This window comes from Leptonotus elevatus, chromosome 8 (assembly GCF_054856555.1).
Source record: "Leptonotus elevatus isolate MCC_2025b chromosome 8, RoL_Lele_1.0, whole genome shotgun sequence".
In the NCBI taxonomy this organism is placed as follows: domain Eukaryota; kingdom Metazoa; phylum Chordata; class Actinopteri; order Syngnathiformes; family Syngnathidae; genus Leptonotus; species Leptonotus elevatus.
In genome coordinates this window covers 17,187,617-17,200,181 of record NC_141246.1, presented here as the reverse complement: position 1 = coordinate 17,200,181, position 12,565 = coordinate 17,187,617, and the positions used below count along the sequence as shown (strand labels likewise).

Here is a 12,565-nt window from a genome sequence, read left to right as displayed (position 1 = left end):
TCAACTAGCGCCGCCGGAAAAAACGGATGCTACACGAGCGCCGTCAGAACATCGGCAACGGGCGCTGTACGAGCGCCGCAAGAACTGGCAACGGGCGCTCCACACGCGCCGCCGGAAACTGGAAGCGGGCGCTGCATGTGCGCCGCCGAAACTGGAACGGTACCTGCCTCTTGGTCCACTGGGTCCGTTTATGGTGGGATCATTCTGTCACGGTGTGGTCCCGGAGCGGCGTGGTGTCTGTCGGCGTGTGAAGTGGAGGACCCAAAATGCAGGGAGGCAGGAGAACCACAGCAGGAGTGCGAAACTGGCGTGCTTTATTTTACAGAAAACACCAACCAGGATACTGGTTATGGCAAGTACAGCCGGATATCCCCCGGCCACCGCTATCATCTCCAACACTGCCTTGCGCTCTGAGTCATTCCGGTCGACGTCTAAGTCCGGCTGACCCATGGAAAGAGCATAAGAGTCAATGATGGATTGAAGCTGTTCCCTCCATGACCTTGTGTGGAACAAACCCTTTGTACCGAGACAAGGATTTGTCCCCTCCAGCTTCTATCAGAACCTTCCCACACACCCATGACAAGTATTTGTACTGGGTGGACCGGACACTTCGAAGATCCGACCGATACCCATACCCGTACCCGTACCCGTACCCGTACCCGTACCCGTACCCGTACCCGTACCCGTACCCGTACCCGTACCACCGGTTGTCTCCCACGGCAATGATCCCACGCCGACTGATCACCACCCGGGAATTAAATACACTCACACTAATTGGGTAACTAGCCACACCTGGGGCCAGGCATAAGTGGCTGAGGGCCCGGATTGGTCAACCCGGAAGCCAATCGGGACCCTCAACCAAAACCAGATCTTCCCAGACATGACAGCGGGATGTGCGGTTTACAATAAACACATTATGCACAAGCTATGAATGTTAACGTTAAAACTGACTTAAAATCAGTATACATTATTGTTGTCTGAAGATTTTGCACAGGATAAATAATTCACCCTTTTTAAAATTAATTAATTAATTTTATTTTTTATTACGTACATTAAATACGTAATCGTCCAGAATGACTGAAAATAAATAAATAAAGATTTTAGTTTGGGGTCATATCACCCATCTCGACTTAATTGGTCCAAAAATTATTTATTTAAAACAAATAATGTATCTTTGTTCATCTAACTTTGCCAGCGACATATAGTGACATCAGAATAAAATGCAGTTCCACTAGATGGCAGAAGATTTAATTTCACCTGTGGCGGTGCCCTCCTCCAAAGAGAATAAATAGCGTTGTGTTCAATTTCATTTTCAAACCGAGTCCGTTTGAAAGTGTATCATCAAATTGGAAATTTGTGGCATGAAACTAACTGCATGAAATTAGAACACACATTCGTCTCAAGTAATGTTGTTTTTCGTGTGACTGAGCCCTCTATTATAGGTCATGATACCAGAGTCTGTATTATTATTTTTTTAGTGTGTATGAATGTGTCTTATGGTACAAAAGAGTGAAACTCGTCACCAGAAAAGTGAAACTGGATTTTGTGGTATGGATCCGCTTACGAGTGCCGCTGCTGCTGCAGCAGCAACAGCAAGAACATACTGTTCTGAGCAGACGCAAGCCACATGTTGTTAATTATTTATTTCCCTTCAAACCAACCACCTACTCTCATTTAACTTGTACTTGTCGCATATATACATATATAGAGAGAGTTCATTCAACAGGCACCAGAATGATGTAAAAGTGATTGACTGTGAACTCTTCTGAATCATTTGAACTTTCATCCTGCTTTCGCTTTGCAGTCAAGCAACATCAAATGAAAAGTTCATTCGGTTTTCATGTGTGTAGATAATGGTCATCCGGTGCAAAATTGAAGAAATTAAAATATGAAAATGATCCAATTTGTTTAATCTACTGTATATAGAAAATAAAAATCAAGGATTTGAATTATTAGAGGAGGATAAATTGTTGTGCTGAAGATACTGATTATGCTTTTTTAAGTGTTTTTTTTTTAAATTATGTTTCTTCAATAGGGCTGCCACAAACAATTGTTTTCTAGTCAACTACAACTAGTCACCAATAGTTTAGTCGACTAATCGCACCAGCAAGCAGTCACTATATAACCATGATTAGTTTACAGCTTGAATTTTTTTTAAGGCATGTTCAAATAAGAAAAAAAAGACAACTAAAATGTACATTCAACTTCTACTAAACTTTTTACCAGCATTCCTGACATGTTTATAAATGGTGGTGCAACTTAAATTGAAGGCGATACTACAGTCTTAATATTTTAGGCCGTAAATATTTAGTGCAAAAATTATGCACACCATTCACTAAGAATACCATGAAACCATATTAAAAAAACTGAATACTTAACACATTTATTTCGCGCTTTCTAGGCACCAACCACATTTTCAATGTCGAAGCTAGTGAAATCAGATCAGTAAACTAGGAAAAGGCTTTGTGGTTAAGAAAACTAAAATAAACACTTGTAATGTTTAAAAAAAAAAAAGAAGTAATTATTTCATCTTTATTTATCCATAAACATTTTGACTTTTGGTATTTGTGGGCCGGTCCCTATCCCCCCACGAATAGGGAATGGTCAAGGAATGTTTATGGTTAGGATGAAATCAGTGTAACCTCCAAAGGTCGTACAATTTGGAGTTCAACCTAACATATCTGGAAAAATATGCTTCATGAAAAACTGTGAGTTTGTTTCCTGTGCAACTTTAGCTCAGGGAGAGCTGTTTTTCTCTTTCTTTGACGTTTTTTATTTTATTTTTTTATTGCAAACCCAGAAAGGTATGACAAGAGCAGACCTGGGAAAAAAAACGTATTGCAATATAGGAAACCATTTCATAGTGTAGCTAACAAGTTGCTATCAAAAGAAGCACAATTGAATACACACCACAAAGTGACCCCTGTTTAGAGTTCATTTGATGAGACTCGACTCTTTGGCATGCACATGTGAAATGTCACGCTTATCTTAAGTCAATAAATATCAAGGATTAAGACTGTCAACCTGTATTTTTATTTTTTTTAATCAAAGGCTCCACGTGCATGCGCAAACCTTTTGCAATACTTTCCACAAACATGCTACAGTATATGACTTAATTTGATCCATATTATTAATCAATTATTATTTAATCAAATAAAAAAAACACAATAACAGTCTCTCTTTATTACTAGTATCGTGGATAATTTCCCAACTGTTAATGAGATCAAGTTGGTGGGCAGTCTTGAAAAAGAGTCCTTGGTGTGCCTACAGCCATGTTCCTCATTTGTGAGGTAGTGGATTTGCATAATAGTGCTAGTGTATATAATGGAAGGGTAGAATGTAGGGGTACGGTTATGAAATAGTTTATCATTTGAGTATCCTACTGGAAATGCTATTGAATAATATAGTGATAATATTTGTGTTCAATTAAAATTTATTTTTGCTTGGTTAAAGATATGAATACAAAAGAGAAAAGACATTTCACTAAAGGGACCAGTGAATGGGATAAACATTGACATTTAATAGTATTTATTAGTATGTATGTATGTACAAAATGATGTCAGCACTAAAGTTCAACACATTTCAGTTTAAACTTCCCATTTGTTGTACCAAAGACTTTCATTTAAAAAGGCATCAACAGCCATTATGCAACTTCACTTGAGCAGCTAGCATTTTAGCGTGTTATTTAAGAATAGAGCTGTGCACGTATGAGCTTCGACAAGCTTTTTAAGATTAGGACAAAACATTTTATACTAAATTCGAAAGTGTTCAGATAGGGTCGCTTTAGGAAGCGGGTATTCAAAAACAAGCACGACTTATAGCATTCAGTATTTTTTTTTCCCCCTGCAATATTTGGCGGTTTTGCTATTCAATGCATTTGATTGAGGCACAAAATGCAAATTGTAACTTGCAAGATGTGACACAAATCCGCTTAGTTTGATCAAGCCTTGCGTGGTCTGATAATGCTTAAAAGGTGCAAAGGCCAGCCACTGATGTTGTAGTGGTTTACTTGCTTGACTGCTGTCCTTGCAACATGGGTTCAGTTCCCAATTGGTGATAGTGTGAATGTAAAAGGTTGTTTGTCTCTATATGCTATGAGAGTCACTAGTGACGAGTCCAGGGTCGTCTTTGTGATGAGATTATATTGTCCCGAATAATTGTTTTGGAAAACGGATGTGCAGTGGAAGCCAGCTATTATATTGGGATTTGGGCCGAGACTGTGAATTAGAGATGCTACCATGCATTTGGGAATAACTGCATGACTGTCAACAAGAGGCAGTGACAACACTTAACGTAAATGAGAAATATTAATGTAGTGGAGATATCACTAGTGTTGCCCGCACATGCACACTTATTTGTACCCTGTCTGGCAATTTGAGTTTTTTTGAAAATGTCAGGTTTAATGCTAATATGTGCTAACACTTAAATACAAAGCAGTAACAAAGACTGGCTAAGTGGGGGCTAAAGGTTTAGCCACATCAACACACCACACGTGATTGATGTGGCTAACTACACTCAAGTGTGGCTATAGGAAATGTTTCATCCTGTTTAGCCACATTAGCTAAGAGGTTTCATCATGAGCGTAGTGCCAACCCTGCTGTCACCGCGCTTGTCTTTATCCTGCTTACCTCAATTGTTAACACTTGGATTCATCTGTATTGTCTAATCAACTGTGGTCCAGAGCACTTTGTGGGGTTGCTATGGCAACTAGATAGATACACGTGGACACACACGGCACCTCCTCCCCTCTAGATGAAGTTATCATCACAATCGCCTTTGGACACACACATGCACACGCACGCGTGCATGCGCGCTTACAAAGACAAATATTGAACGTATTGACCGCGTGTGAGGGAATTTATTGTGTTACCATGGCGAGAAGAATTTATGACATCAGTCAGTGAAGCGCAGACATTCCAGGGAAAAAAGTAATTATGCCAGTCATATAGTCATATCTTTGTTAAGCCTGGATTTTCCACAAAGGTCTTCTATGTGATGACTCATGAGAAGAGATTGTCCAGGTGTACCTAATGAAGTGGCCAGTAAGTGTGTGTAGCCCCATGGTGATGGTGACAATTACCCTTTGGAATGACACAAATTGTTAAACATATCGTGCATTTCTGATTGCTGTTGTTATTTGGAGAACATGATGACAAGTGGTTCAGATAATGGGTGAATGGATGGATTATGAGATAAAAGGAGTCCCAAGAAAATCCATGTGTCAATCTTTGTGGGACTGAACATGATGTGAGTCATCTTTACGCTGTATAAAAAAATCAATCCACCACTGAAAATGAGAAGTCGGAGCGCAAGGTGCAATGCTGTATTCTAGGGCTGGTTAGTTTAATAATCAATTAGCGTCCATTATTTGATTATTTTGAATCAATAAAACATGTTTTAATTTTCATGCCTTTATTAAAAAAAGGACAATACTTCAAAATGAGTTAGTTACTGGTTTATCTTGGGAAAATTTGACTCCATTTAGAGTGGAACCAAATAGACTCCGTTTTAGAGTAATTTTTACACTTTGAAGGGAGTGAAATAAAGAATTGAAAAAAATAATCAGTTACCAAAGGGTTGAGGAACAAACGCACATATTTATTATTATTATTATTCATTATTATAGAGTCAAATTTACACTACACAATTGACTGTGCACCTGTGTGAACAGAGTGCATTATGATGATGCAATCGAAGAAGGTGGGAAGTCGGCCATCCCATTTGGATTCTCCCAGGTCCGACCTCACAGTGTTTGAGGCAAATGTAAATACAAAGATGGCTGATTCCGATAAATTGTTTGTTGTTGTGGTTAACGCAGTCAGTCCAAATCACGTTGGGTTACGTGAAGGTACTTATTTCGAATAACTAAATTCATATCATAATAGTTAAATAGATCATGTTTATAATTGTGTAAATTATGTTTTTCCATTCACGGGCTTTGTATCTACGGGGTCGAGATCAGATTGTCAGATTGAAGCCGGTCGGTGAGGTCGGGATCCTTTTTTTTTCCAACTTCACGACTCGGATGTACGACTTTAAACTTCAAATGGGCCTTCCCGTGCTCACTTCCTGGCATTAAGTCCGACTTCTCACTTTCCTCCAAATTTCATCCCCAATCGTCCTCTCCGCATCACAGGTGTGCGATTCGTCAAGCGTCAACAACAGCTGCGTGTCCAGTTAAGCCACCATGCACGTAACTCTAATAAGTTTTTAAAATATCCATCTTTTTGGAGGACACTCATTTTGTAACTCTTCTTGCACTTCAAACAAACTGTCAATGATTCTCCAACTTCTCGTGGAAAAGAAAATTCAGATCGACGTTGTAGTGGCGATTTAGGTTGAAATCATGACTGATAGCGTCCCGAGAACTAGAAAGATAGGTTTGTGTTTAAAGTCAGTAAACATATCATCTGCTTCCAGTGACGTGCAGTGAGCTCTAGGTTTGGGTAGGCAGGCAGGCAGACGCACACACCAATTACAAATGTGTGCGTCGGCAGGCGAGTGTACAACGTATCCTAGGGTGAGCATATTTTCATTTCCAAAAGAAGAGGACACTCAGCCTGACCTCGAGATACTTGACATCAACATCAAGCTAGCTTTAGCAATAGCAATGCCAAACACCATGTAAAGAGACCGTACGCCACTGTCTGCTTCCTATTTTACCTGATTACATTAATAATATATATATATTTTTTTTTATAGGCGCCTTTTTCACCATACAACATTTTGCATCTAGATTTAAAGAGGAATGTAAGTTTTGCTGTGATGTCACAATCTCATTTCATGTTACGCAGCATAGTTTGAATATGATGTCACATCCACAATATGTTCTTATGTTATACGCTCCCTGCCAAAATTCATAATCTGCATTGATCAAAACAATATGGAGCATGGCTTACATTTCCAGACACTTTTTCAGCACGCCGGCGACCCGAGTGAGATGAGAGGTTCAGAGAATGGATAGATGCATGGACACCCCCCCCCCCCTCAATGCAAATTGAGTGATATGTCGTAAAATGGGGAAAACGCATTGTTGAGGTTAAAAAAACACACAAAAAAAACACAAGACATGAGGTATAGTATTTTGTTGTCCCTTTTAAATGCTGAATAATTTTGCATTTTTGTTTAAGTATACGTACATCCACGCATGCATTTCGGGTACCACAAACACGTCACCAAATCGTTTTTCCAGTTCCATCCATCCATATTCTGTCAGACTTATCCTGTTCATGTTCATGGGAAGCTGGAGCCTATGCAAGCTGACTTTGGGCAAAGGGCAGACTACACCTTGGATTGATGGCCGGCCATTGTATTTTTTCTCTCACCAGAGGAACTGTGCGATTGTACGCCTAAACTCTTTTACTCGTTCAGTACTTTATGACTGCAGCACAGCCTGACACACTTGCATTTACCAGAAACGGTATCCAATGAGCACATGACCGCGTTGCAATTTTTTCGTTCTTCCTGCACGCGTTGACGACATGGTCATTATGTGTGTGTGTGTGTGTCTGTGTATGTGCGTGCGCGCGTGTAAGGCTTTATTTGAGTGAGTGTGTTAAACCGCTGCACACAGCTGCCCAAAGTCTTCCAGCTGGATACCAGACAACGCAGACAGCAGCAGCTGGAAAAATGGACAGAATGTTCTGGAGAGGAGCGGAGAGTGTTTGTGACCCAACCAGGCTGTTGAATTAAACATTAAGACGTTTTAGACCAAACGTCTTCAATCAGCGTCGTCTTAGCTCCTCCCCATGCAGATGCGTCCTCTAGAACTCTATACAAAATCGCTGACCTCAGGAATTGTGTGTGCTCACAGTATATTTGAACTCTCCCCCGATAGCATGTGAATTTGATGGTGGCCGTGAGGTTCGTAGGGAATGCCATCAGAGCCATAGGAGTGGAAAATACGGTTCTTTGAAATGCTAGCATTCATCACCACATCTTTGCTTATAGGCTTTCCATTAATGATGTCACCTTTTCTCCATCGGTCCATTTCAGGCAAGCGAGCAGGAGTCTTATCACAGTTGACATTGGGCAAGAGGCGGGGCATACACTGGACTGGTCACAATAGCCAATCACAGGACAGCACATATGTTATACTGTATATAGACCACGGTTCGCCAATGTAGGCACCTGGTTGCCCCCACAGACCACATTAGTAGCCCGTAGGTCTGTTCTGAAAATATCTCACACGTGACATTCTAGGAATGTTGTAGAAGTGATCATTTGAAAATGTGAACACATAATAATAATAATAATAATAATGTGTGTATATTGATATCAATATTGATCTATTTCCTAATTATTTTAAATAAATAAATGAGAAAATTTGTGTGTATCAAACTGGGAGCCCTTTGCATTAATCAGCACCCGCATCATCTCCACAATTGCATAACAATTAATAACAATGCTCTGTATTAGCTACTCTTTTCTCCCAACTCCACACCTTTGAATGTAGAACTAATCAATTGCCAGTAGTCAACATTTAATTGTGATTTCAATTTTAGCTTGGCACGATCTTAAAAATTAATAATAATAATAATATTTTTTTAAATCAGATTAATCACATCTTAGAACTTTGATTAATCACGATTAATCACTTAAAGGGATACTTGACTCATTGAGACATTTGTAGGCTCAGTTTGCTGACCAAACCCAGAAAACATGTGAGCCATGATTAGTCGTTACCTACTTCCTCAGCACAGGTGATGTCATCTTTAGTCGACAGCAAGTGGAATGTTTTTTTTTAATGTATTAATTGTACACAAAAAAATAATGTAGTTATAAAATCATTCTGGACAAAATACTAACTTTTTACTGCTGAAAATGGCTCAATGAGTCAAGTAACCATTTAAGTAAAAAGGCTTTTTTATCAAAAAAAAAATCAAATTTGATGAGCACCTGATATGTGTTAATTCTTTCGACATTTAATGTTATGAGGACATCTTCAACATTTTGTTTGCATAATTTAAAAGTGAATACAAAAATGACCCCCCACCACCCCTTAATATTTTGACATGAACAAATATTCTGAATGTCATACATAAACATTTATTTCATGCTTTACTTTAATGCATGTAGTTTGTTTATTGCTTAAACACAACCTGTGCTTCCTTTAACGCAGCCATCCGCTGTCAGCTAACGGATCATCTGTGGTCTAAATTAACAGTGTGATTAATCTGCGTTAATACATGATTAATGCGATACATTTTTATGATTAATTAATTAGTGCTTTAACTTTGACCGCACTAATTAGAATAGAAGGAAAACAATTATTGAGAATACTGGGATGGTTCGTTTGCCGTTTTCTGACGTTGTGAAAGTACATGTTGCTTGTGTTGTTATGTGATTTTGCCCTCTCTGAGCATAATGATACCCTCGTTTGAGTAAAACATGGAACAAAAAGAATTTTACACATTGTATATTTAAATACAAGACATGTTTCGTTTTAAAAACATTGCTAGCGCTAACGCTAAAGTCAGTGTAAAATCCCATTGACATGCTAAAGTCCCATTAGCATCGACCTTTGGGATTCAAATAAATATTCACAGGACAAACGCTGTAGGAACTTATACACACATTTATGCTTATTCACATTTTGAATGTGCGAAAAGATGTAATTTTGTACTCGACAAAGATACCGGTAATAGTGTTCAAGAATAAATAACATGTTCAACTTGCCAGGGGTGAATGGTCATGAGGCTATAATGATAGTTTTGTGTAGTTGAGTTTTAGTAGTTGAATAAATACTAAGTTTTGAAATCAATGAATAATCATTTATTCAATCGAGATTTCAAAATAATTCAAAAAATAATTGTTATTATCATTTTTTTTTCCATAATCACCCAGGCCTATTTGAATGTCACATTTATTAAGTGCCTTGAAGCAGCAGGCGCACGGAAAAACAAGGAGGGCAGAAAGAAAGGGTGAGGCGGCAGCAGATGAAAGCGACCACAGAGCAGTCTGTGTTTAGTGGGTTAGCGGAGCGCTGGTCTCCACTCTTGGAAGAGACATTGACCACTCCGCCACCCTGAATGCCGAAAATCGGATCTCTTATATGACCAGACTTGCTGCACACATTCAAGATGGCTTTCTTCTATTTACTCTGTCATTTAAACTCCCATTACTATCACCAGGCGAAGTCTCCATTCTTTATGTAGCTTTTCCACGATTCATATTATTTCCTCTATGCGCGCGCGTGTGTGTGTGTGTCAGCGCTCCCATCCACCAGCTCAGAATAAGTGGCACCAGACAGGCCATATAAGGAGCGGTTAGATCATTGGCCACACCGTTAGTAAAACAGAACCATATGTGTGCTGTGGGTGTTTGTGAGCAGCACTATAGCTGGAGTGTGCCTTTGCCGTGCGCGCGCGTCTAATTAAAACCACGTGTGACGAAAGGTAGCAGAGAGAACGGGAGCTTGTTGCTAATATACACGGTGGAGGTCATGTTATACGGTTATGACAAACGCGCTCTCTCTCGCGTCATGTCTCGTCCAAGCAGCCTTCCCACCAACGGAAGGTGCGAACGAACGTTCCATATTCGGAGCAGATTTAAATGCACACACCTGCCGTGGCGAGAGTTACATAAGGCGAGGTGTCTGTCAGCCTAATGTGCAAACTGTCAGCTCGTAGATCAGGGGTCTTTTGTGCTCCCATGTTTTATCTGCTGATGACTTTAGCAGAGGAGAAGGCTCTCTTGCTCTCCATCGTTCTTACACAGCTAGTCTGGAATGTACAGATGTTTCCTTTTGGGAATGGGCGTCCTGCTCGGTTCACACACACTAGAAAGAGAGTGAGCAAGGGGTGCGTTCCCATATACTCCAACTCTCATTTGCAAGTTGTTTTTTAATACCCCCCGAGGTGATATTAGTGTCTACTGTGCACATAACGAAGATGGAACATGTTAGGCACAATGTGCTCTTTTTTTAGTTAATCGTGTAACTTGAAGCCAGAGGCAACCTGTTGTCTTGCAATCACTCTCAAATCCATGTCCTCTCACAACCTTGGGCTCAATCTATTCTTTCCTCTTTGTTTCACTGACCTCACGTGCAGCTCAGGCTTTACTGTGAAGCCCCAAACAAGCTGAAGTCACTCAAGTGTGTTGCACGCGGGCCCTCCTTGTTTGAGTTGGCAAAGGTTCGGCTCCTCTCGCTTCCTTCGTCATGATTAATCGGCAAACGGAATGAACACCAGCTCGGGTTAGTGCGATGACATCGTAGCGCCGTGCGGTAAAGTGTAAAGACATTTTTGATTTTGAGTTTAGGAGCATGAAATGCTAACTAAAATGACATAAGTGTAACAAGTGCTAGCGTAAAATAAGCTGTAATATGAGTACGTAATGGTGAAAGCTATTGGGGCAACTTTCAAAGTCCTGATGGATGGTTGTTCATTTCATAAAAAGAGCTGTTATCAAATTTGAATGAAACAGAGCTACCACAATATTATTATACAATAAAATATCCTGTTAGCATTAGGGATAGACCGATTATCAGCCAGGCTGATTATGACAATATTTGGCATTTTGACAAATATCAGCATTGGCCTTTTTTTTAATCTGAAGGCCGATAAAGCTGGTATCTCACTAAGTTGTGAATGCTGGCGAACATAGCGAATTTAGGGTTTTCATCAGGATTCGTAAGACGTTCACAGACAGTTTTTACTTGTCACAAAGACATTTCTATCTATCTATCTATCTATCTATCTATCTATCTATCTATCTATCTATCTATCTATCTATCTATCTATCTATCTATCTATCTATCTATCTATCTATCTATCTATCTGTAAATATATGTAAATACATGCTTTCGTGGGCCATGAGTTTGAGACAATTGCTTTCAATTATTAATGCTGCTTTGGGTGCTGATGTGACAAAACATATAAACAACTTGATTTCATGCTTGTCAAACTCAAGTGTAGCTTGAAATGATGCTCTGCAGCACGGGTCACCGACCTAAATGAAGGTGTGAGCTACTTCTTGGAAACCGATTAATGCGAAGGGCTACTAGTTTGGATTGGAACATTTCAGAAATAAGAAATGTGTTCAAATAATGGTATTGTTAAGGCCTGATATATTTAATTGTCCAATATTTTCTTTTTTGAAGTTGTCAAAAATCATCCAAAAAATTGTCTGATTTGTGTTTATTTATTTATGTTTTCATTTAGGTTTAAACCCCCAACCCCAACAAAAAAAAATGCGGGAAATCTGTCATTCTTTGCCGATTATTCTCTCTGTTGTAAAGTTAAACAAACACAAAAGAACAAAGTTGTGTAAAACAGTCTAATGGACCAAAAAAGTGTGATACGATTCAAGGGCAATTTATTTTAAAATGTAAAGATTTGACTCGGTTCCATTGAGTGGGATTACCGATTCGGTTCGATATGGTACGTATGATGCAAGCTCACCTGTTTTCTGGGTTTGGTCATGTGACGGTCACAAGTTGAACCTTTTAGGCGCTGTGATGTCATTTTCAGTCGACAACAAGTGGCAAGATGCCCCCCCCCCCCCCCCGAGATGAGTAAATTAAAAACAGGTGGAAAACCTATATGTCCGCCATAGCTTCTCC

At 39.6% G+C, this 12,565-nt stretch overlaps 1 protein-coding gene across 2 annotated transcripts in view; it reads left to right on the top strand.

Annotated features, from left to right (window-relative positions):
- The window catches only part of pkd1a (polycystic kidney disease 1a), a 59,613-nt gene that overhangs the window by 1,790 nt on the left and 45,258 nt on the right, over positions 1 to 12,565 (top strand). The window lies entirely within an intron of this gene.